Source organism: Ornithorhynchus anatinus, chromosome 5, assembly GCF_004115215.2.
Source record: "Ornithorhynchus anatinus isolate Pmale09 chromosome 5, mOrnAna1.pri.v4, whole genome shotgun sequence".
NCBI lineage: Eukaryota > Metazoa > Chordata > Mammalia > Monotremata > Ornithorhynchidae > Ornithorhynchus > Ornithorhynchus anatinus.
The window spans coordinates 70,318,496-70,342,449 of NC_041732.1; positions in this window are offsets into that span (position 1 = coordinate 70,318,496).

The following is a 23,954-nucleotide window of genomic DNA, read 5'->3' on the forward strand; positions in this document are numbered from 1 at the left end:
CCTTCTTACTCCCAGGTCCCTGCTCTATCCATTACACCAGGCGACTTCTCTTAATTTCAGGCTATCATGCCTCCCTTATAAAGGAAAGAGTTTCCTTACCCAGAACCCTCACTTTCTTCCGCAAAAAGCATTTTTATAAAAAGGGAAGGAGACCACAATCCATCCCACAATAACGCCAATTGTTTCATGCATTCAGTTAAATGTTTACCTTTTTGTTTCACAACCGAACAGGAAGTAGAAGGTCAGAAAGGCCCCAGTCCAGGGCAGAGATTTTTTTCATTCATCTCTTTCCCTGGGGCCAGGACTCCAGGCAGAACCATTTTCATTCTAATTGCTTTCAGGAGGCAGTGGCATAAGGTAGGAAATTAGCACTTAGATAAGTCTTCTGGTTCAGAGTTCTGGGCTCTTTCAGAACTATCTGGCAATTACATGACAATTTTCATCGGAATGCGAATAGAGAAGTAGGTTCTTATCCGTCCTTCCTTCCTTCAAATGCCTCTGGGATTGTTAATGGACTGGACTGGATCCTTTCAAATGGCCTTCTTATGTAGCCCTTAGGTAACTGTGAAACAGAGAAGAGGCTTCAAATTAGTGTCTCCCCTCTGGTCCCAGTGGTAAAAATTCCATACTTTCCAAAAGCAATAACAGGCTATAACTGACTGGGATTAAAGCAGAAAGACTACACAGCTCTTCCTCTCTCTCTTTCAAAACTAGGCAATTGCCCTTTATCATCAGCAAAAAACTTTGCTTTCATTAACAAGTTTATTCACTTCTAAATTAGAACTGAAAAAGCAAAGCCACCTAGACAACTAATGTATTGATGGGGAAATAAAAACAGCGGGTCTGGCTCTGAAGAAACTAAATTCCAATAAGCAAGGGCGATAATTGGATTTAGCCTGAAGACCACATCCAGAGAAGGCATTTAGATTATGGCAGGCTGTTTTATGGAGGCACAATATTTAATGGTTGGCATGAAACAAACACTTCCAATTAGATCTGCTTCAGCAGCTGGAAGTAACTCTTCAACATAAGGCCAAGGGCAATCGAGAAGATATAAAAAGTCTAGGGCATTGAAGTTGCTACAGGAGACAGATGAAAATTAAGGAAGGGTGGATAGAAGGATGGAGATTGCAATTTTCCTAAACTTTAAAGTGCACCAGAAAGAGGAGAATGCAAAAAAAAAAAACCAACAAACCCAACTTATACACATGTTAGTTAGGTTTCAGGTCACAGTTCAATATGAAGGAAAAAAAGAATAGCTTCCAACAAACAGCAAAGACCAGTTTCTAACAAACACTTTTTTTCATTTGGAAGAGGAAATTCCCATTAGAGAAAACAAACTAACCACCTGAACAGATTTTCCAAGAATGAGTCCAAAGAGTTTTATCAAAATGAATGAACAGCATGCCAAGTTCTCTTCCGTTCCCCAGGGATGTCTAGTATTAGTACTTCCCACCTGGGCTGCATCTCTTGTACCTGGGGAAGCCGATTTCTTTTTATGCATCTAATGGTTTATTTTAGGGCCAAAATCCCAGTGTTTTGAAAGAGTCCAATTTAAGTGTAAACAATTCAGGCAGACATGACTAAATAAACCAGACCTTCCTGGGGACACGTTCACAGGAGCAAGTATGTCGATTACCTCCATCTCATCTGTCTCATCGCTGACCCCTGGGCCACATCCTGCCTCTGGTCTGAACTCCCTCCCACTTCATATCTTACAGTCCACCACTCTCACCATCTTCAAAGCCTTATTAAAATCACGTCTCCTCCAACAGGCCTTCCCCGACTAAGCCCTCACTTCCACTGCTCCTTCTCCCTTCTGTGTCACCCTTGCACTGGATTTGTTCCTTTTAAGTACTTGGTATTCACCCAACTCTCAGACTTACATCAATTATGTACATATTCAGAATTTATTTTAAGGCTTGTTCCCCCTCTAGACTGTAAGCTCCTCGTAGGCAGGAATCATATCTATCATTTCTGTTATTTGTACTCTCCCAAGCACTTAGTACAGTTATAGTAAGCGCTTAATAAATACGATCAATTGATTGATATTTCTCGGGGGTACTAAAACAAGAATCTATATTATTCAGTGTGGAAACTGATGAGAACTGGCAAGTCTCTAATAATCGATTGTATACTGCTGGACCTCAGGGGCCTCAAAGTTCTCAGCCCCTGCTTTCCAGTAATTTGCAATATGGATTAAGGGTAAGGTGACTCAGCCATCGGGTTTTCTGCTGGTCCATCTGGTTTTCAGATGGCCTTTCCCATCGTTGAGCGCTTACTGTGTGCACAGCATTGAATTAAGTGCTTGGAAGGGTACAATAGGACAATATGACAGAGTCGGTAGACATGTTCTCTGCCCACAGTGAGCTTACTGTCTAGAGCGTTTCCCCCCAGAGAAACACTCCAGCTTCAGATAAAGTCAAAGTACTACTGCGAAATGGTGTATTTCACAACACCCCAGTTATGCTATCAAGTCTAACGTAACATGACATCATATTTTATTTTAATGTCCATGAGGTCCTTTGGGCAAGGCACGTGTCTTCCAATTCTGTTTTATTGAACTCTCCCAAATGTGCACACAGTAAGCACTTAATAAATATCACTGATTGATTACAATCAATCAGCAATATTCATTGACTGTTTACTTGGGCTTCCATGTTCGATATTCTTCAGGGTTGTCAAAGGCGCCCTTAAAGAACTTTTTGTCTAACATCAGGGAATGTGTCTGTTGATTGTTATATTGTAATCTCCCAAGCACTTAGTACAGTGCTTTGCACACAGTAAGCTCTCAGTAAATGTGATTGAATGAACGAATAATTATTCTTGCCCTTTAAACATGCCTTCTTCACACCTTTATCTTCCTTTCAAGTCCCAGTGGCCTGTCTGAAGGCTTTAAGAAAGCCCCTTTAATTAGTTCTGCTTAGCTCTGGTAGTGAATGGTTTGTTTTCAGTTGCCATGCACTGACACAGGTCCACCTCCAGTACTCTGGGGAATAGGATGAGACATTTTCCACGGTTGTTTCCAGAATAAACAAGGAATGAGGGACGAGCCACGCTCAAACTATTTCCCACAAGGACGACCGACTTCATTTCTCAGCTTCAGTGGGAGGAGAAACCCTTGACCTTTGGTAAACCAAATCAATCAATCAGTCATAATTATGGAGTGCTTATTATGTGCAGAGCACTGTACTACGTGCTTGGGAGAATGTACTAAACCAAAGTTCCTTCAAACATTCTCTGCCCACAATGAGCTTTCAGTCTAGAGGATGAGGGGAGATTCCTCTGAAAACAAATCAGCCCATTGCTTTGCTAGTTCAGGGAAATCAGCGTGGCCTAGTGGATCGAACTTGGGCCAGAAGGACCTGGGTTCTAATCTCGGCTATGCCGCTTGTCTACTGGGTCATCTAGGGCAAGTCACTTAGCTTCTCTGGGTCTCAGTTCTCTCGTCTGCAAAATAGAGATTTTAATACTTGTTCTCCCTCTTACATAGACTATGAGCCCCTGTGGGACCTAATTATCCCGTATCTACCCCCAGCTTTTAGCACACTGCTTGGCACATAGTAAGCACTTAAATACCAGAATTATCATTATTAATATTAGCAATGTCTGCTGTGTGACCTTAGACAAGTCACTTCAGTGTGGCCTAATGGATAGAGCACGGGCCTGGGAGTCAAAAAGATCTGGACTCTAATCCCAGCTCTGCCACGTGTCTGTTGTGTTATCTTGGGCAAGTCACTTCACTTCTCTGTGCCTCAGTTCCCTCATCGGTAACAATGGGGATTAGGACTGTAAACCCTGTGTGGGACAGGGACGGTGTCCAATCCAATTAGCTTGTATCCACCCAGTACTTAGAACAGTGCCTGGCACCTAGTAAGAGCTTAAGAAATACTCTACAGTTATTATTATTATAGGATGAGCTCACAGTCTAGAAGAAATCTAGATCACTCCATAGAAGCAGGGTATGTGATTCTGAGTCAGTTGAAGACATTCTAGTGAAAGAAATACCTTTTTCATATTTTGAGAGATTTTAACTCTCTTACGACTGAAAAGATTCAATATTTTATGGGCACCTCCACTGCTAGTAAAAGGACTGAGGCCATTTATCCTTGAGGCAAGCAGAGACAGGTATCACAGAATTGATTTTTATAGTATAAGCTCCAGTTTCTTCATTTTGACTGACTGAAGGAGTGGTGATGGCCTCAGGAAAGTTCTTTGAGACTGGGAAATATTGTTGACCATTTCACAGACTCCTGGATTTAAGAACAATCCTCAACATCCCTTAGAATGGAATATCTGAAGCCAAAACTGCTCTCATCCATGGAGAGATGAATAATAATTATTGATCCAGAAATGAAGTTTAATAATAACAATAAAAATAACAGTGGTGTTTGTCAAGTGCTTACTATGGTAGGCACTATACTAAGCGTTGGGGTAGATACAAGATAACCAGGTTGGACACAATCCCTGTCCCACACGAGGGTCACAGTCTTAATCCCCATTTGACAGATGAGGAAATTAAGGCACAGAGAGTGAAATGACTTGCCCAAGGTCACACACCAGATAAGTGGTGGAGCTGGAATTAGAACCCAGGTCCCCTAACTCCCAGGCCCGTGCTCTTTCCACTAGGCCATGTTGCTTCTGTTCTAAGGCTTTGTACTAGGAGAAGCCTAGTCTTCCACTCATAGCATAGTTATGTCTGCACAATGCAAGCTTACAGGTCAAATTGGATTTCTTGAATAAAATATTCCTTTCAGGTCAAAGGTGCCCAAATTTAACTCACTCGTAACACCACATGTTGTTACTGCCAAGCCAGGCCATTGACCGTGAAACTCACGTATGACGAGGTCTAATGTGGAATCAGTCTCAGACTGCACTGGGCACCCCAAAAGGCCATCTCTTGTTGTGTTGTCATAATAATAATAATAATGATGGTATTAGTTAAGCACTTACTATGTGCCAAACACTGTTCTAAGCACTGGGGTAGATAGAAGGTAATCAGGTTATCCCACATGGGGCTCACGGTCTTAATCCCCATTTTACAGATGAGGGAACTAAGGCACAGAAAAGATACATGACTTGCCCAAGGTCACACAGCATTCAAGTGACAGACTGTGGCTTCAGTGGATAGAACCCACAACCTCTGGCTCCCAAATGCGGGCTCTATCCACTGAGCCACGCTACTTCTGATAATGTTTGACGTTTATGGTGACAGGTGTTGTTTTCACTTTTGCCTCTGTCTCTTAATCCGTTTGCAACTTCCACTCAAAAAAAAGTCCCTCCTTTGTTGATTGCCCTATACCTTGTCGGCTTACCTTGACTCCCGGTTTTCAGCATTTTCTGGGACCTTGTTTTACTGTAAAATAATAATAGCAATAGTGGTATTTATTGGGTTCTAAGCATTAGAACTGTGCTTGGCACATAGTAAGCACTTAACGAATACCATCATTATTATACAAGATAATCAGGTCAACTGTCATGGTCCCACATGGGGCTCACAGTGTTAACCCCCATTTTACAATGAGGTAACTAACATACAGAGAAGTTAAGTGACTTGCCCCAGGTCCACAGCAGACATATGGTGGAGCCACGATTAGAATCCACATCCTCTGACTTCCAAGCCTATGCTCTCTCCACCTCCTCCAGGAAACTTTCCCCAATTAGTTTCCCCATTATATTGTAAGCTCCTACCAGGTGAGGATCATGTCTTCTAATTCCATTGCAATCTCTCCAGTATTTAGTGCAGTGCACTAAATCAGGAAGATATTCAATAAGTACTAGTGATTGAACACCCCAATCACATCAATCCGTCACAGATAAAACTTCCGTGGTCAGTAATGCTTTCCTCCCTCTAAAGAGGACCACTGCTCCTAGCAGGGCCAGAGGTATAATCTGCTTCCTCATGCACCCAAAGCCTGAGGCCTCCACAAAACCCCAGGAAGCCTGGAGGCTGCAGATATGCCCCAAACTCTGAGCCCCAAGGAGCCTGAATTTCAGCACCTCTAGCCAGAACACCTTCCTGATTTGCTTTCATTTTGTGTATTTATCAGTGCTGTGTCTCAGTGTTTCATCATTCCTGAAGTGTCTTTCTCCAGGCCTTTCTTTCCATTTATCCTCTTAGATTGTAAGGGACTGGGACCATGTCTAATTCCTACCTGTGTATTATCTCCTACTTCTGCACACAATAAGCACTTAATAAATACATTTACTATTACTAAAACCCACCCTTAAGACATAATGTACTTTATTCCTAGCCTCAGCACTATTGCAAATATGTATATTTTTATTAATTTGTTCATCCACCTGTTTGTCTGTGTGTATATATGTATATGTATGTATAAAATATATAGTTTCCAGTACTCTACCAGTCTTGGCTATGGGAGGGAGAGTGAAGCAGAGGCCTACCCATTCCTAGTTTGGGCAGTTCATAGCTAATGGAAGGCAATCTGCTACAAGTCAAAACTCACCTGTGCTGGGCAGCAGCAGCATAGGAGAGAGTCGAAGGTGGAGACTGAAGTTGACTGTGTGGAAGGCGACAGTGGTAAACCACTTCTATATTTTTACCAAGAAAACTCTATGGATCCACTACCAGAACGAGATGGAGGTGGGGGCGTTCTGGGACAGATGTGTCCATGACGCCACTATGGGTCGGAGACAGCTCAACTGCTTAAGACAAGACAAAGTATGTACTTGAGGGCCCCGTTCAATATTTTCAGTGCAGAGGGCATCCAAATACTGTTAATGCCGATGACACAAATGACTGGAGTCTCCTTGGCATGATAGGGCTGAATGTTGTGATTCTCACCAAGTTCTGCCAATTTTTTCTCCACAATATTTCCAAGACTTTCCCCTTCCTCCCCATCCAAATGGCCACCACACTTGTCTAGATTCTTGTCATATCCCAGCTTGACTACTGAATCAATCTCCTCATTAGTCTTCCTGCCTTCGCCCTCTCCCCTTCCAATTTATATTTCATTCTGCTGCCCAAATCAATTTTTCTGGAAACGATCTTATCTAGAAATGATCTTAGAAATGATACGTTCTACACACAGGCCTTTCCTTGTCTCAAAACCCTCAAATCGCTGCCCATTCCCCTCTGCATCGAGCAGAAACTCTTGACAATAAGGTTTAAAGCATTCATTCAGCTCCCTCCCTTCTGCTTATCCACACTCTTTTCCCACTTCACAAGGTGGCACTTCCTCTCAAGCTAACTTATCCTCTGTGCCTTGTTCTTATCTCTCCCACCCTTGACCTCTTGTTCACGTCCTTCCCCCTGCCTGGAACTTCCTCGCTCCTTAAATTTAACAGACTAAATCTCTCCCCAGTTTCAGAGCTCTTCTGACATCAGCCCCCTCACCCCCCCGCCACTCCAGGAGGCCTTGCCCGATTAATTGTTTATCTTCCCCGTTATATCCCCTCTACTGCCAGAGCCAGCACTTCTACATTGTCTAAGCACTTAAATGCTCACAATTCCCTTAGCACTTGGGTACAAGTCTTCCATACCCTGTTTTTTGTGGCATTTTTAAAGCGCTTACTATATACCAGGCACTGTCCTAAGCGCTAGGATAATAATAATAATAATAATAATAATAATGTTGGTATTTGTTAAGTGCTTACTATGTGCAGAGCACTGTTCTATGTGCTGGGGAAGATACAGGGTAATCAGGTTGTCCCATGTGAGGCTCACAGTTAATCCCCATTTTACAGATGAGATAACTGAGGCACAGAGAAGTTCATTCATTCATTCAATAGTATTTATTGAGCGCTTACTATGTGCAGAGCACTGAACTAAAGCGCTTGGAATGTACAAGTCGGCAACAGATAGAGACAGTCCCTGCCCTTTGATGGGCTTACAGTCTAATTGGGAGAGACAGGCAGACAAGAACAGTGGCAATAAATAGAGTCAAGGAGAAGAGAGTAACCTGCCCACAGTCACACAGCTGACAGGTGGCAGAGCGGGGAGTCAAACTCATGACCTCTGACTCCCAAGCCCAGGCTCTTTCCACTGAGCCATGCTGCTTCTCAAATTTCAAAAGCAGATGCCTCTCAAGGGTAGATACAAAGTAATCAGGTTAGACATAATCCATGTCCCACATGGGGCTCACAGTCTTAATCCCCATTTTACAAATGAGGTAACTGAGGCCCAGAGAAGTGAAGCGACTTGCCCAAGGCCTCACAGCAGAGTGGCAGAGCCAGGATTAGAACCCAGGTTCTTCTGACTCCCGGGCCCAAGGTCCACCCATTAGACCATGCTGCTTCTCAAATCCTTCTCTGATCCTTGCTGAGCTCCCCTGACTACTCCATCAGCAGCGTTGCCAGGCCAGGCAGCAGGTCAGTCAATCAATCAATTAATCAATCACTATTTATTGAGTACTTCCTGTGTGCAGAGTACTGTACTAAGTGCTTGGGAGAGTGCAACACAACACTATAACAGATACATTTCCTGCACCCCACAGCAGTTCACGGGAAACTATCACCTGGTGGTACCTGTAGATATCAGTCACGCTTCCTGGACATATGGCTAGTGGCTTAGTCCCATCTCATTCATTCATTCATTCATTCATTCAATTGTATTTGTTGAGTCCTTTGTGTGTGAAGAGACCTGTATTAAGCACATGGGAGAGTACTATATAACAATAAACAGATACATTCCCTGCCCACAAAGAGCTTACAGTCTAGACAGGGAGACAGACATTAATATAAACAATTTACAGATATGAACATAAGTGCCCTGGGGCTTGGAGGGAGCGATGAATGGAGGGAGCGATGAATGAAGGGAGCAAGTCATTCATTCATTCAATAGTATTTATTGAGCGCTTACTATGTGCAGAGCACTGTACTAAGCGCTTGGAATGTACAATTCAGCAGCAGATAGAGACAATCCCTGCCCATTGATGGGCTTACAGTCTAATCGGGGGAGACAGACACAGAAAAACAATAGCAATAAAGAGAATCAAGGGGATGTACATCTCATTAACAAAATAAATAGAGTAATTAAAATATATAATTTTACGCGGACGAGCGCAGCCAGGGCGACGCAAAAGGGAGAGGGAGAAGAGGAAAGAAGGGCTTAGTCAGGGAAGGCCTCGTGTAGGAGAAATTCCTATAATAAGGCTTTGAAGGGGGAGAGAGTATCCTTTGATTCCGTTCACGCCCCACAGCATGGCTGAACTGAGGGCCGAACAGGCCGGGTCTTACGGTGCATCTGTGGGGACGACGACCACCACCCCCCGGGCTAGCGTACGGACACGGCAGCAGCAAGCGTTTCCGACCAGCATTCCTGGCTTAGCCCAAAGTCTTCTCAGGAAGCTGCAGCAGGTAGACTGGTGGAAGGAGGCCCCAAGAGCCTCACTGAAGAGACTCCTGGTAGCCCAGGGGATGATAGCATATGGGTTTGCAGTGTTCATCCTAGACTCATTTCTGGTTCTCCCCAATCAATCAATCAATCAGTAGCATTTATTGAGCGCTTGAGTGCCTAGTGGAAAGAGCATGGCTCTGGGAGTCGGAGAATGTGGGTCCCAATGCCACATGTCTGCTGTGTGACCTTAAGCAAGTCACTTCACTTCTCTGGGCCTCAGTTACCTCATCTGTAAAATAGCAATTAAAATGGCAAGCACCATGTGGGACCGGGACTGTGTCCAACCTGGTTACCTTGTATCTACCCCAGCACGTAGAACAGTGCTTGGCATATAGTAAGTGCTTAACAAATACCACAATTATTATTATTAGAGCTAAGTACTAGATGTTTGGGAGAGCACAACAGAAGTAGCAGACATGTTCTCCAGTCACTGCATCTAAATTTGAGGATTGATGGAGGAACCTGAGCTGGGAACTGGGGTTCCCCTTAGGCTGGCCTGAGACCAAGGCTCTGACAGGAAGGGAGAAAGGGTGGAGATGAAAAGGTGGAAGAGGATGAAAAGGTGGAAAGGTGGGGATGAAAAAGTGGAAGGGTGGGACTGAAAAGTAGGGAGAAGAGTGTGATAAGGGTGTTAAACCTTGCAGGTGGGTAAGTGTGAACACAAACGTTAAAAATCAGAAGGCATATTTGGGTTTTAAAGTTAACAGTTCTTGAAGAAAGAGAGTTTATACTTTGTTTGGAATCCACTCCAAAATCGTTTTAAGGTGTGAAGTTAATTTTCTCCCAAGAGCTTAATGGAGTGCTCTGCAATTAGCCCAGCATATGGAGAGCCCCAATACACTTCAGCCAGACTCAGGCTTCTCCATCACTCCTCCAAGTTGGATGCAGTGGCTGGAGAACGTGGCTGCTAATTCTGTTCTATCGCAGTACCCTCCCATATGCTGAGTAGAGTAACACTGATCTATTGATTGATTGATACAAATGTAAGCAATGCCATAATGGTAGCACAAAATCCATCCATCTATTATTTTATCACTGACACTAGCACCAAAGAATGTTTTAAGAACTAGGTGATAATTTGTCATCCTTTCATCCTCCCACTTAGACGTGTACCTTATAACATCCCGAACTTTTCACCCTACCAACTCGGTGTGAATTTAGAGGCCTACTGATATTTCCGGATTTCCCATCATACCTTGGTAAATAATTGAAATTACCTCCTTCTGAGAGAAATATTTGACTTTTGTTTATCATAAAGGCAAATCCTCTCGATATAAAGTCCAATAAGTACTTCCCATCAAACACAGAAAGAACAACATGCACTCTTTTTAAGCTGTGATGGCATTTCCTTTGATAAAAGGAGGGAATGAGGAGCATGCTGGGCTTGGGAAAGACAGAGAGTCTCCAATGTCCTCTCCTCCAGCCCAAACATCACTTCCATCTCCACCACCGCTGAGAATGGAATTTATTAAAAGCCACTCTGTGACATAATCAGTGAAATTAATCAAGCACTCTATGCTATTGTTTTTGTCTATCTCCCCCGATTAGACTGTGAGCCCGTCAATGGGGAGGGATTGTCAGTATCTGTTGCCGAATTGTACATTCCAAGCGCTTAGTACAGTACTCTGCACATAGTAAGCCTCAATAAATACTATTGAATGAATGCAGAGTGCTGTAGTAAGCACTTGGGAGAGCCTAGGATAACAGAGTTGGTAGCGTGGCTCAGTGGAAAGAGCCTGGGCTTGCGAGTCAGAGGTCAGGGGTTCGAATCCTGGCTCTGCCACTTGTCAGCTTTGTGACTATGGGCAAGTCACTTCACTTCTCTGTGCCTCAGTTCCCTCATCTGTAAAATGGGGATTAACTGTGAACCTCAGGTGGGACAACCTGATTCCCCTGTGTCTACTCCAGCGCTTAGAACAGTGCTCAGCACATAGTAAGTGCTTAACAAATACCAACATTATAGAGAAGCAGCGTGGCTCCGTGGAAAGAGCATGGGCTTTGGAGTCAGAGGTCATGGGTTCGAATCCTGACTCTGCCACTTGTCAGCTGTGTGACTATGGGCAAGTCACTTAACTTCTCTGTGCCTCAGTTACCTCATCTGTAAAATGGGGATTAAGACTGTGAGCCCCACGTGGGACAACCTGATTCCCCTGTGTCTACCCCAGCGCTTAGAACAGTGCTCTGCACATAGTAAGCGCTTAACAAATACCAACATTATTATTATTATTAGACGTGTTCCCTACCCACAATGAGCTTACGGTCTAGAGGGAATTTATAGTCTAGATTGATCTCTGGACAAGGAAGCAGAAGCAAAACAGCCCCAGGCTCTGCAGACAGTGAGCATGAAAGCACAGCAAAGGATAGTCTTCACAGTGTGTTTGTTATATTCTGCTCTCCCAAGCACGTAGCCCAGTGCTCTGCACACAGTAAGAGCTCAGTAAATTATATTGACTGATTGGGAGCTCCACATTAGTCTTTTCTTTAGTACTATCGTTATAATTACTATTATTACTGCTACTCTATTACGGCTTTTCAAGTATGAAGGACAAATACACATACACACACACGCCTATTATTATCACCACTAATGGCTTCCCTTCTTCTGACACCCTCCACCACCACCTCAGTTCTTTGTGTAATGAACTGTATTACTTGCTGAGGGAAGTATCGGGAAAAGTATACGCTAGGTCTCTGCCTTCAAGGAATTTGCAGCCTAATGGAGGTACTGTGTCACCAGACGAGGTCAGAGAGAGATTCTAGGAGGAGGGAGGAGTCGTCATAGTCAAAGGTGGCCGAGAGGTCAAGGAGGATTAGAATAGAGTCCACGAGACTTGCCAAAGAGGAAGCGATTGGAGACCTCGATAGAGAAGGGCAAAAGTCAGATTACAGCGGGTCATAAGAGAACTGTTGGATAGGAAGTAAAGGTAAGATTCCAATTTTGAGGAATTGGAACAGGGAGAGGAGCAGAGATCAGGGACAGCAGCTGGGTAGTGCGGATTCAGAGAAGAGTTTTTCAGTATAGGAGAGGTGCTTTTTCATCAGGTGCTTTTTCGTCAGGCAGAAATCGGCACTGGTAGCGGAGGCAGCTTGCCCTAGTAGAAAGAGCATGGGATTGAAAATTGGGAGACCCAGATTCTAGTCCAGGTTCTGCCACTTATCTGTTGTCTGATCTTGGGCCAGTTACTTAACTTTTCTATGCCTCAGTTTCCTCACCTGTAAAATGGGGATAAAATAAACTATGAGTCCCCGACCCCTCGCCCACATCTTCCTTCTGCCCTAGAATGTCCTTCCTCCTCAAATCTGACAAACTATTACTCTCCCCACCTTCAAAGCCTTTTGAAGGCACATCTCCTCCCAGAGGCCTTCCCTGAGTAAGCCCCCCTTTCCTCTTCTCCCACTCCCTCTGCATCATCCTGACCTGCTCCCTTTATTCATGCCCCCTCCCAGTTCCACAGCACTTGTGTACATATCTACAATTTATTTATTTATATTAATGTCTGTCTCCCCCTCTAGACTGTAAGCTCGATGTGGGCAGGGAATGAGTTTGTTTATTGTTATATTGTACTCTCTCAAGAGGTTAGTACGGTGTTCTGCACAGAGTAAGCGCTCAATAAATATGATTGAAAGAATGAATGAATGAATGAATGAATGAATGAGTGGTCCTATGCAAACCACAAATACTCTAATTCCTTCTTGAAGGTTCTTGGTCCCATTATCTCTGATTCCCCAGCTTGTAAAAGTTTTATGTCTGTCCCCCTCCATTAAAGTGTCAGCTCCGCGTGACAGGGAATATGTCTTGTTCTTTCTCAAGTGCATTACGCTTAGCATGTACACAGTAAATACCTGTTCTGCTTCTACAATTCATGATTTGACACAAACTCATCTGTTGTTTCTAACATGGGAATTCATTTATACGGGAGATGCTTCAGCATAATAAAAAGTAGAGGTGAAAAAATCAAAGGAAAGCGAGGTGCTGAAGATAGCAGTAAGGGAGGAGGAGAAGGGTCGGGGTTTTTAAGAGATGTGAGGATTATAATAATAATACTAATAATAACAGTATTTGTTAAGCACTTACTATGTGCCAAGCACTGCTTTAAGCACTGGGGTAGATACAATATAATCAAGTTATTCAGTCATTCATTCAGTCTTATTTATTGAAGGCTTACTGTGTGCAGAGCACTGTACTCAGCACTTGGAAAGTACAATTTGGCAATAGATAGAGACTGTCCCTATCCAACAATTGGCTCACAGTCTAGAAGGGGGCTCACAGTCTTAATCCCCATTTTACAGATGAGGTATAACTGAGGCACAGAGAAGTTAAGTGACTTGTGCAAAGTCACACAGCTGACAAGTGACAGAGCCGGGATTAGAACCCATGACCTCTGACTCCCAAACCCATGCTCTTTCCACTAAGCCACTCTGCTTCTCATAAACATAGTCATGAGACTCTGGCTCATGATGTAGATAAAGTTAGAATTTTTAGCTGCCTCTTGAGGGGAAATTGAAAGGAAGAGTATGTGGACCAGGGACCACAAGTGTGTTGACTTAAAACTGGATCTCAAGGAAGTTCACATGTCCTTGAATAGGATGTATGTGCCAGCTGCCTTTCCTCTTCCCCAACTATCTTCTTGACCTCCTAGAATCATGTTTTCACTCTACTGAACCCACACTCTTTGATGTCACAAATGATCTCCACAGGGACAACACTGTGTCCTAATCTTCCTTGACCTCTCTGCCACCTTCAACTGTGCTGACCAGCCCCTTGTTCTTCAAAAATTAGCTCAAGTTGGTTTTGCCATCACAATGCCTCGTTCTCCTATTACTTTTCTGCTGCTTTTCAGTCTCCTTTGCTGGCTCTTCTTTCACGTCTCATTCTCTAACAACAGGAGTCCCACAAGGATCTGTTCTGTGTCCCTTAATTGAAGTAAATAGTCGTAGTAATATTAGTATTAGACATAGTAGTAATTTTAGTAGTAAATGGGGATTCAATACTTGTTCTCCTTCTAGAATGTAAGCTCGCTGTGGGGAGTGAAATGTGTTTACTGTTATATTTCACTCTCCCCAGCGCTTAGTACAGTGCTCTGCACACGGTGAGTGCTCAATAATATGATTGACTGACTGACTACTTAGGCTGTGAGCATCACGCGGAACCTGATTATCTTTTATCTACCCCAGCGGTGCGTGGCGTATAGTAAGTGCTTAGCAAATTCCACAATTAGTCCTAGCAGTAGTAGTATTGATATTGATAGGATTTATTGAGTGTCAGCTGAGTGTAACATGCCTTACTATGTCCTTGGGAAAGGAAAATAGAGGCAAAACACACACAATTGTATATATTTTCATTACCCTATTTATTTTGTTAATGAAATGTACACCACCTTGATTCTATTTACTTGCTATTGTTTTAATGAGATGTTCATCCCCTTGATTCTATTTATTGCTATTGTTCTTGTCTGTCCATCTCCCCCGATTAGATGTAAGCCCATCAAAGGGCAGGGACTGTCTCTGTTACCTATTTGTACATTCCAAGTGCTTAGTACAGTGCTCTGCACATAGTAAGCACTCAATAAATACTATTGAATGAAAAAAAAATTCCCTGACCTTAAAATGTATACGGTCTAATGGGAGAGCTAGATACACTAAATAATTTTCAAGGAATGGGTGCAGCAGGAAAAAAGGATCATATAGACAATGGAATGAACATCACAGAATGAAATATCAGAATGCACTGAAATAAATAACTGTACATAGGCAAGTTCCAGAATACTGCCAGGTTATGTTGCTCAAAATGTGTGGCTGAATCATGAATGGTTGTATCATGGGGTTTATTCTTCTACGCACTTAGGTTCCATTTCAGAATCGACCCTAACAAGAAATAAAATTTACACTGTAAATCCTCTCTCTTTGGCCCTTTCCCCTCCCCTGTTTTCTTATTCCCTGTCTCCTAATCTTAGATCGCCCCTCCTCTTTCCCCAGCCCTCTCCCCACCTCCACCGTAACCCAGTGAGTTGGATTTTTTTCCTTAAATCGTAGCAATAACTGCTGCTGTGGGAGCGATTGTCACCAATACCACCATCGTCATGTAGCCCATTTACTTTTCGTTCCCCTTCCAGTTTGCAGCCCTACCTCCCCGCTCCATCCCCAGCTGTCGATAAAAAGTTGGGAAAGGGAAAGGAGCGGGAAGAGCAAGATGTAGCTGACAGCCGAAACTGCAGCCACAACTGTTGTCCCATCCTGTCCCGGACATTCCCTTTCCCAATTCCCAAAGCTGTTGTTGTTGTGGTTGCCATTTTTAACGGTATTTGTTAAGGGTTTAATATGTGCCAGGCACTGTACTAAGCACTGGGGTAGATATTGGTACAGAAACAAATACTGCTGGAGAAAGAGCATGGCTTAGTGACAAGAGCATGGTTCTGGGAGTCAGAGGTTGTGGGTTCTCATCCCGGTTCCGCCACTTATCAGCTGTGTGACTTTGGGCAAGTCGCCTAATTTCTCTGTGTCTCAGTTACCTCATCTATAAAATGGGGATTAAGACTGTGACCCCCTGACAACCTGATAGAGAAGCAGCGTGGCTCAGTGGAAAGAGCCTGGGCTTCGGATTTAGAGGTCATGGGTTCGAATCCCCGCTCTGCCACTTGTCAGCTGTGTGACTGTGGGCAAGTCACTTAACTTCTCTGTGCCTCAGTTATCTCATCTGTAAAATGAGGATTAACTGTGAGCCTCACGTGGGACAACCTGATTGCCCTGTATCTACCCCAGTGCTTAGAACAGTGCTCTGCACATAGTAAATGCTTAACAAATACCAACATCATCATCAACCTGATTACTTTGAACCTACCCCAGCGCTTAGAACAATGCTTGGCACATAGTAAGCACTTTTACTGCATCATCATTATTATTATTCATTCATTCATTAGGATTTATTGAGTGCTCACTGTGTGCAGAGCACTGTACTAAGCGGTTGGGAAGTACAATTTGGCATTGTCTTAATCCCCATTTTAATCTTAATCCCAGTTTTATAGATGAAGTAACTGAGGTAGAGAGTTAAGTGACTTGCTCAAGGTCACACAACAGACAAGTGCTGCAGCCGGGATTAAGACCCAAGTTCTCTGACACCAAGCCTGTGCTCTTTCAATTGGAGAGGGAGAAGGAGGGCTGTGTCACATATAAGATGTGATTAATGGCAGGTAACATCACTAGGATTAGATTAAGAAAAAAAAGATTCTGGAACTCAGCAGGGAGACAGGAGAAGGAGGATTTAGTTCAGGGGTCAGAACAACAACTCGAGAGAGGGGAGAGCAAGAAGTTATTACCATTAACTAATAACTAGGAGAAGCGGTGTGGTCTAATGGCTAGAGGGTGGGCCTGGGAGTCAGAAGGACCAGATGCTCCATTTGTCTGCTGTGTGACCTTGGACAAGTCACTAAACTTTTTTGTGCCTCAGTTACCTTGTCTGTAAAATGGAGATTAAGACTGTGTGTCCCATGTGGGACATGGACTGTGTCCTGCCTGATTACCTTGCATAATACGTGTGATATTTGTTAAGTGCTTACTATGTGCCAGACACTGTAGTAAACCCTGTGGTGGATACAACCAAATTGGGTTGTACACAGTCCCTGTCCCATATGGGCCTCTCAGTAAGCCTGGCACAGAGTAAGACTTAACAAATACCATAAAAAAATGAACCAAAACTGAAAACAATTGATGCTTTCAGTTTTTGAAACTACATTTTGGAACTTTTACTGTTTAAAAATATTTGGACCATTTGAAATACAAAATAATATTTTGAGGTTTTAGGGATCTCAAAAATATACACAACCATATATTATTACTAATATAAATCCCATATGCTGCTGTTTCCTAATGATTTTAGTTTCTTTGGACTCTATAAATAACTCCTCCTGTCCCCCATTTCTCTTTAATAAGCTTGTTCAAGAGGCAATAAAAAAACTTGCAAAAAGCAAGGATCAACTGGCGTTTTAGGGAACCGTTTAAATCTTCATGATGTAAATCAGTCATCCAATTCAAATATACTTTTATACCTTGTGCCACTCACCCCATGTGGTCTCGGGACTCTAGGCTAAAATTAGAGTGCTATGTGCAGTTTAATTTGCCTCTCCTCTGAGTTCAGCTAGAGCTTGGTAAATAATATCAGAAATGAGTCATTTATGGTTGAATGACACAGAATGGAAAATCAATGCCTTTCAGGCAGATCCTATTGCCTAATAAGGATAGAGACGGAAGAGTCACTCTTAGAGCCCCACCTGTGACCAGATGAACCTTTCCGTATAAGGCAGTTACTTTGGATTTCCTGATCAGTGAGAAACACTACGTTTAGCCCAGCCTCACCGTAGAAGGTTGCTAAAGAAAAATAGAAGAAGCAATGATGATGGTGTAGCAGTCGCTGGGTACGGCGCAGCGTGTTGAATGCTTGGGAAATTTATCCCCCGGTTGTCTACGCTCTAACCCAGGAGACAGATGTAAAGCTATTTACTAATAGTGGAATAAGGAAAAGTCATTGAATGTAGAATTTATATTTATATTCAAGTCTATATTCAATTACTTTTTTCTTATTCTGCTATTTGTAAATAGTTCCACATCTGAATATAAATACATGCGCATGATCCTGATGTCAGGTCCCCCAGTTCCTGGACAATTTTCCCCCAGGGGAGCAGTGTGGCTTAGTGGATACGCGACGGGCCTGGGAGTTAGAAGGACTTGGGTTCTAATCCCACCTCCATCACATGTCTGCTTTGTGACCTTGGGCAAGTCACTTAACTTTTCTGTGCCTCAGTTATCTCATCTATAAAATGGAGTTTAAGACTGTGAGCCCCATATGGGACAGGTACTATATCCAACCTGATTAATTTTCTATCTACCCCAGTGCTTAGAACAAGTGCTTGGCACATAGTAAGTGCTTAACAAATACCATCATCATTATTATTATTATTATGTCTGCTGTGTGACCTTAGGCATGTCACTTAACTTCTCTGGGCCACCATTACCTCATCTGTAAAATGGGGATGAGGAGTGAAAGCCCATATGGGACAGGAACTGTGTCCAACCTGATTAATTTTTATCTTCCTCAGTGCTTAGAACAGTACTTGGCACATAGTAAGCACTTAACAAGTATCATTATCAGTAGTAATAGTAGATTGAGTGTGAAGGTACAAGTTAACTGAAGTTAGGAAATTCATAAATACAACTTGAATAGGATTAGCAGTTCTATGGTGTTTTTGTTGGCTTAAATTGTTTTATAGTTCCCAGTTCTAAAAGAACTGGGTATGGATGGGTTGTGTAATTCATTTCCCTCTTGCCTGAAGCCTCTACTGAAGCTGAGATGAGTTGAACTGTAACTTCCTCTTTATAAAAATATTTTTCAGAGATGAATATTTCTTGGAAGGAGATAAGATCCTTCTCAGTGATCATTAAATGATTGAAATCCAGCAGAGGAGTGAGTTCCTTTCTAGGGATGTGACAGCAAGACTAACCTTAAATGATTCACAAACTTCTCAAATTGCAACAAGATGATTATGACTCACGGAAGAAAAAAAATGTAAATTCTGAGTCCTCTTCCTGAGGCTCGAGCAAAACATGATTACAAAGTCCTTCTGGCACCCATTACTGCGTGCTTACTCATTCTCTTAAAAACTTTAAAATTCTTAAGTAGGCCACTTTTTCAAAATAAAGTAATTGGAAATGTTTGTTTAAAAAAAGCACATCTGACTACATTCATTTCAGAATGAATCAACAGAGAGACTTGATGTTAAATGTTGACAGAAAGATTATACAAAGATCAAACATTGCTCTATGTGTTGCCTTGAAAAATTAAAATGAAAAACAGGACAGGTTTCATATGGTTGACATATGAAGTTTTAACTCCCCTCCTTCAATGCATTCTCTATTCCTTTTTAAGAAAGCAAAGGACATATGACTCAACATTAGCAAATCACTTGAGGAAGAATTTGTGCAGGAAAAGAAGAACTTGAAAACTGGTTGAAGGCTACAATTTGAAGTTTGATATCCAAAGGCACTAAAGCGAAAGTAGAAGCAGAAAATGGGCTGATTGCTAGATAGTATTATCTACATGCCACTGTGCTGAGTGAAAACCTGAAGCTTGTGGGTTACAGCACCACTACCAAGAACTTAGCAACACCCAGTGCCTGGAACAGTGGATAGTCAGACAGTTCTAAAATTTTTGATATTACTACTTGATTATTCAGGGGTCAGGTAAAGCAAAAGAAAAAACCAAAAGATTTTGGGTATGTGGGGAAATTTGTTATATTAATCTACAAGGCTATTTTTCTATTAAGGAGATAGGAGCTAAGAGGTGGCCAATTGTTGAAGATCTCAGGAGAAAAAGCCATCTTGTGATGTTCCCGGTACTTCTTAGTTCAGTATCAGGTTGAACAAAATCAAACATGGACATGAGACTGACTTGGAATCTGACAGGTCCAAAGGTCTGAAATTTGCTAATCAAACTGGTCTGAAAGTCCAAATCCTTTTTTCCTTCTGGGTGTGGAAAGTGCCAGATTAAGGTTATGATTGGCCCAGGGCAAAGGAAGCTGATGAATCCTCTCTTTCTCCCCTCCCTTCTTCCCCTGCCCCCGCCCCCCATCCCTACCTCCCGCAACCGAGGGCAAGGTTCATTTCCTCCCACACCTCTCAGGATGTATGCCCCTTTCCTTCCTAGAATGTATTCCCCCCTCTCTCTCTCATTCATTCAGTGCTATTTATTGAGTGCCTACTGCATATAGGATACTGTACTGAATTCCAGGGAAAGTACAATAGAGGATAAATCAGACACTGACATTACCAGGCTATTTTTCCCCGAGGTGCCAATGGAAACAAGATTAAGTGTGAAGTGATGTCACTGAGGGCTGCAGAAACTTCTGGAGGGAATTATATTTCCTTCTGGAGTAGGTCTATAGGTGGTTGCCTATTCAGTATGCTGACTAAAGTGATCCTGGGTGTAGGTGAGGAAGAAATATTTGTTTCCTGAAGCTTGTGGCTGAGTCAGACTCTTTTGTTTCTTTGTATGTCTCGGGGGAGAGCAAGTATACAGCGGGCTAAAACATTTGTAAATCACTTCCTAGGAGAAACCACATCTGTGCAGAATGGTATTACCCTTCTCAGGGATTCTAGCTTTAATTATTCACAAGACACATATCCCTGTATCACGAGGACACATGTAAAACAACTTTTGCACACTTCATCCACCCCTCCCTCAGCCCCACAGCACTTAAGTGCATATCCAAAATTTATTAATGTCTGTCTCCCACTCTAAACTGTAAATTCATTGTGGGCAGGGAGCATGCCTACCAACTCTGTTATATTGTACTCTTTAGGACAGTGGGTCTGCCAGTAAGTGCTCAATAAATGCAATTGATCGACTGATGGACTGATAGGTAACCCAATCAAATTCAGGTCATAAACCTGGCTGGACCAAAAATCCAGAATTTAAAAATGGGTATTTCCCATGGACAGAAATAGGCAAGAGATGCAGTTTTGCATGTACTGCAACCTCCCCCACCCTGCCATGATGCATGCTGGATTAGTCACACTATTCACCACGGCTTCCTTGACACTTACAAATAATGCCCTAAATTTGTATATAATAATAATAATAATAATGTTGGTATTTGTTAAGCGCTTACTATGTGCCGAGCACTGTTCTAAGCGCTGGGGTAGACATAGGGGAATCAGGTTGTCCCACGTGGGGCTCACAGTCTTAATCCCCATTTTACAGATGAGGGAACTGAGGCACAGAGAAGTTAAGTGACTTGCCCACAGTCACACAGCCGACAAGTGGCAGAGCTGGGATTCGAACTCATGAACCCTGACTCCAAAGCCCATGCTCTTTCCATATGTGTTCATGCTTTTTCAATTAATCAATCAATAGTATTTATCGAGTACTTATTGTGTGCAGAGCACTGTAGTAAACTCTTGGGAAAGGACTATGCAACAGAGTTGGTAGACATGATCCTCGCCCAAAGGTTTACAGGAATAGACAGGCATTAAAATAAAATGTAGAAAGAGGAAACAGTAGAGCATAAGGAGATTTACAAAAGTGCTGTGGGGATGGGTTCAGTATTGTTTTTTAATTTTTCATTAGTTTAATCATATTTAAATGTGCTCATGTTCCCCTTTCAAATCCACCACACCAAAGTTGTCCTCATCTTCAGAGCTTTTCTGAAAACCTTACCTCCTCTGGGAGGTCTTCCCCCAAAGACTTTTCCTCTCACCAGATCATAGCCTCCCAACTCCCACCTTGGTATTTTTGCATTACCTGAGCACTTATGCTGTAGCATGTTGTACAGATGTATTTAAATCATTTGCTATTTAAGTTCTTGCTCTTCCACTTATCTTTCTTTACAACCTCTTCTTCCTCCTATCTGTGAATTAGAAGGGAAGTTGAGAATAGTCAAGTCAAAAGGCCAAAATCCTGAGTATAATATTTGATCTTAGGGTTAAAGTTCATTTCAGAAAGGCTGTTGGTCATTGTTCCTTTCCTGAGTCCCTTACAAACATTTTGCCTTTACCATCGCTACCAGTGGTAAGATGGGCAGTCATGGACATCTCCATCACAGGCAGTACCTCAAATAATAAATATTATTTGATCGTTTTGCTTCGGACCATTGACTAATGGTGAGTTTAGAGAACTTGCACTTTCATATTCTTTCCCAAAAGCCATAAACTAATCCTACTTGGCCAGTCTCCTGCCACATCTGAAAAGTGAAGGAGACAGACTGCATATTGAATGAAGGAGACAGCTCACAGTGAGGGTGGAGTTTTAAGGGCAGAGGTGAGTCACACAGATCCATATTGTGGATTTAATTATAGCCTATTTGGAAATAAACACGTAGACGTGTGACCTTTATTCGCCTCTGAAGTCAGGCAAATGTTCGCTTCCAAAGCCAGCACAAAAATTCCTGAGTAGAGTGGGAAGTAAATGCAAACCAAAGAAGTTCAACATCGGATCGAGTTCACGGAGTTTGGGAGCACCGGGCCGGAAGAGTATTGATTGAATGTGGGATTCTACCCACCAGCCACATACTAAAATCCATTCTCTCTGCTGAGTAACCCAGGAGAAGCACCATTTGACCGTGACCCAGGCAAACTCCAGGTCACAGCCACCCCGTGTTCTATACAACTATTACTGACACCTTGACAATACCATGCATCACTGCAAGATGCCACACAGATGAAGAAGGCATGGTCTCTTCACCACCAACTGAGATTTTGGGATATAGAAATCTTGCATTCATTTTAAAGAAATAAGATTACGCTGAAAATGATGAAAGAAGATCATGCTGGAGAGTGGAACTCAAAGGTGTGGAGAGGTATGAGGAAGTAGCTAATTCACCTATCCCTAATCTATTTTAATATCCGTCTCACCCTACAGATAGTAAGATCCTCTGGTCAGGGACCCCTTCTATTGACTCTGTTGTAATGCTTAGTACAGTGTCCTGTGCACAGTAAGTGCCCAGTAAATACCACTGATCGATTGATTGACCTGCTACTTTATGAAGTCAAGAAAGAGACTGCTGCTCAAACTAAAGTTGGATGAATTCTGAAGTTGAAAAATCACTACCACGGACAGTAGAACAAGCTGTTACTTTTGCAGCCTCCTGAAGAGATTCATAATCAATCAATGACACATTCAGGATGCTTTAGTCTGGAGCTCCCTCTCCCACCATATACACCGGACACCACTCTCCCCACCTTCAAAGCTTTATTAAGAGGCCTTCTCTGATTATGTTCTCTTTTCCCAGACTCCCTTCTGCACCATCTGTGCATTTGGGTATTTGATATTGGCCCCCATTCTAAGCCCCACACCACTTATGCATATATCTGTAAATTATTTATTTATATTAATTTCTGTCTCCTCCTCTAGACCATAAGCTTGTTGGGATCAAGAAATGTGTCTACTTACTCTGTTTTATTGTATCTTCCAAGCACCTAGTACAGTGGTCTATACACGTGAGTGCTCAATAAATACCGTTGATTGATTGATTGACCTTGCGGGGGCAGAATCTATGTTTAATACTCATCTATGCACTAGCCACCATCCCCCCTACCCCTGAGAGGTTAGTACGGTGCTTTGAAGAGAAGTGGTGTGGTCTAGTGGAAAGAACATGAGTCTGTGAGTCGAAGATCTGGGTTTGAGTCCTGGCCCTCCCTCTTGTCTGCTCTGGGATCTTAGGTAAGTCACTTAACTTCTCTGTGCTTCAATTTCCTCATCTGTAAAATGGGGATTAAATACCTGTTCTCCCTCCCACTTAGAATGTGAGCCCCATGTGGGTCAGGGACTGTGTCTATTCTGATTATCTTCTATCTACCCCAGTACTTAATACAGTGTTCTGCATATAGGAAGTTCTTAACAAGTACCATAATAATCATTAAAGTAGACATTTAATAAATATCATTATTACTTCTAGGATTACCTAAGCCCTTTTTACTTACAGCCCACCATAGTACTTGTGCAAATTTCGATATACTCTCTTACTTTCTCATATCTGTAACTTATTTTTGTGTTGGCCTTCACCATTAGATTGTAAGCTCCTTGAGGGCAGGATCATGTCTAATTAATAAT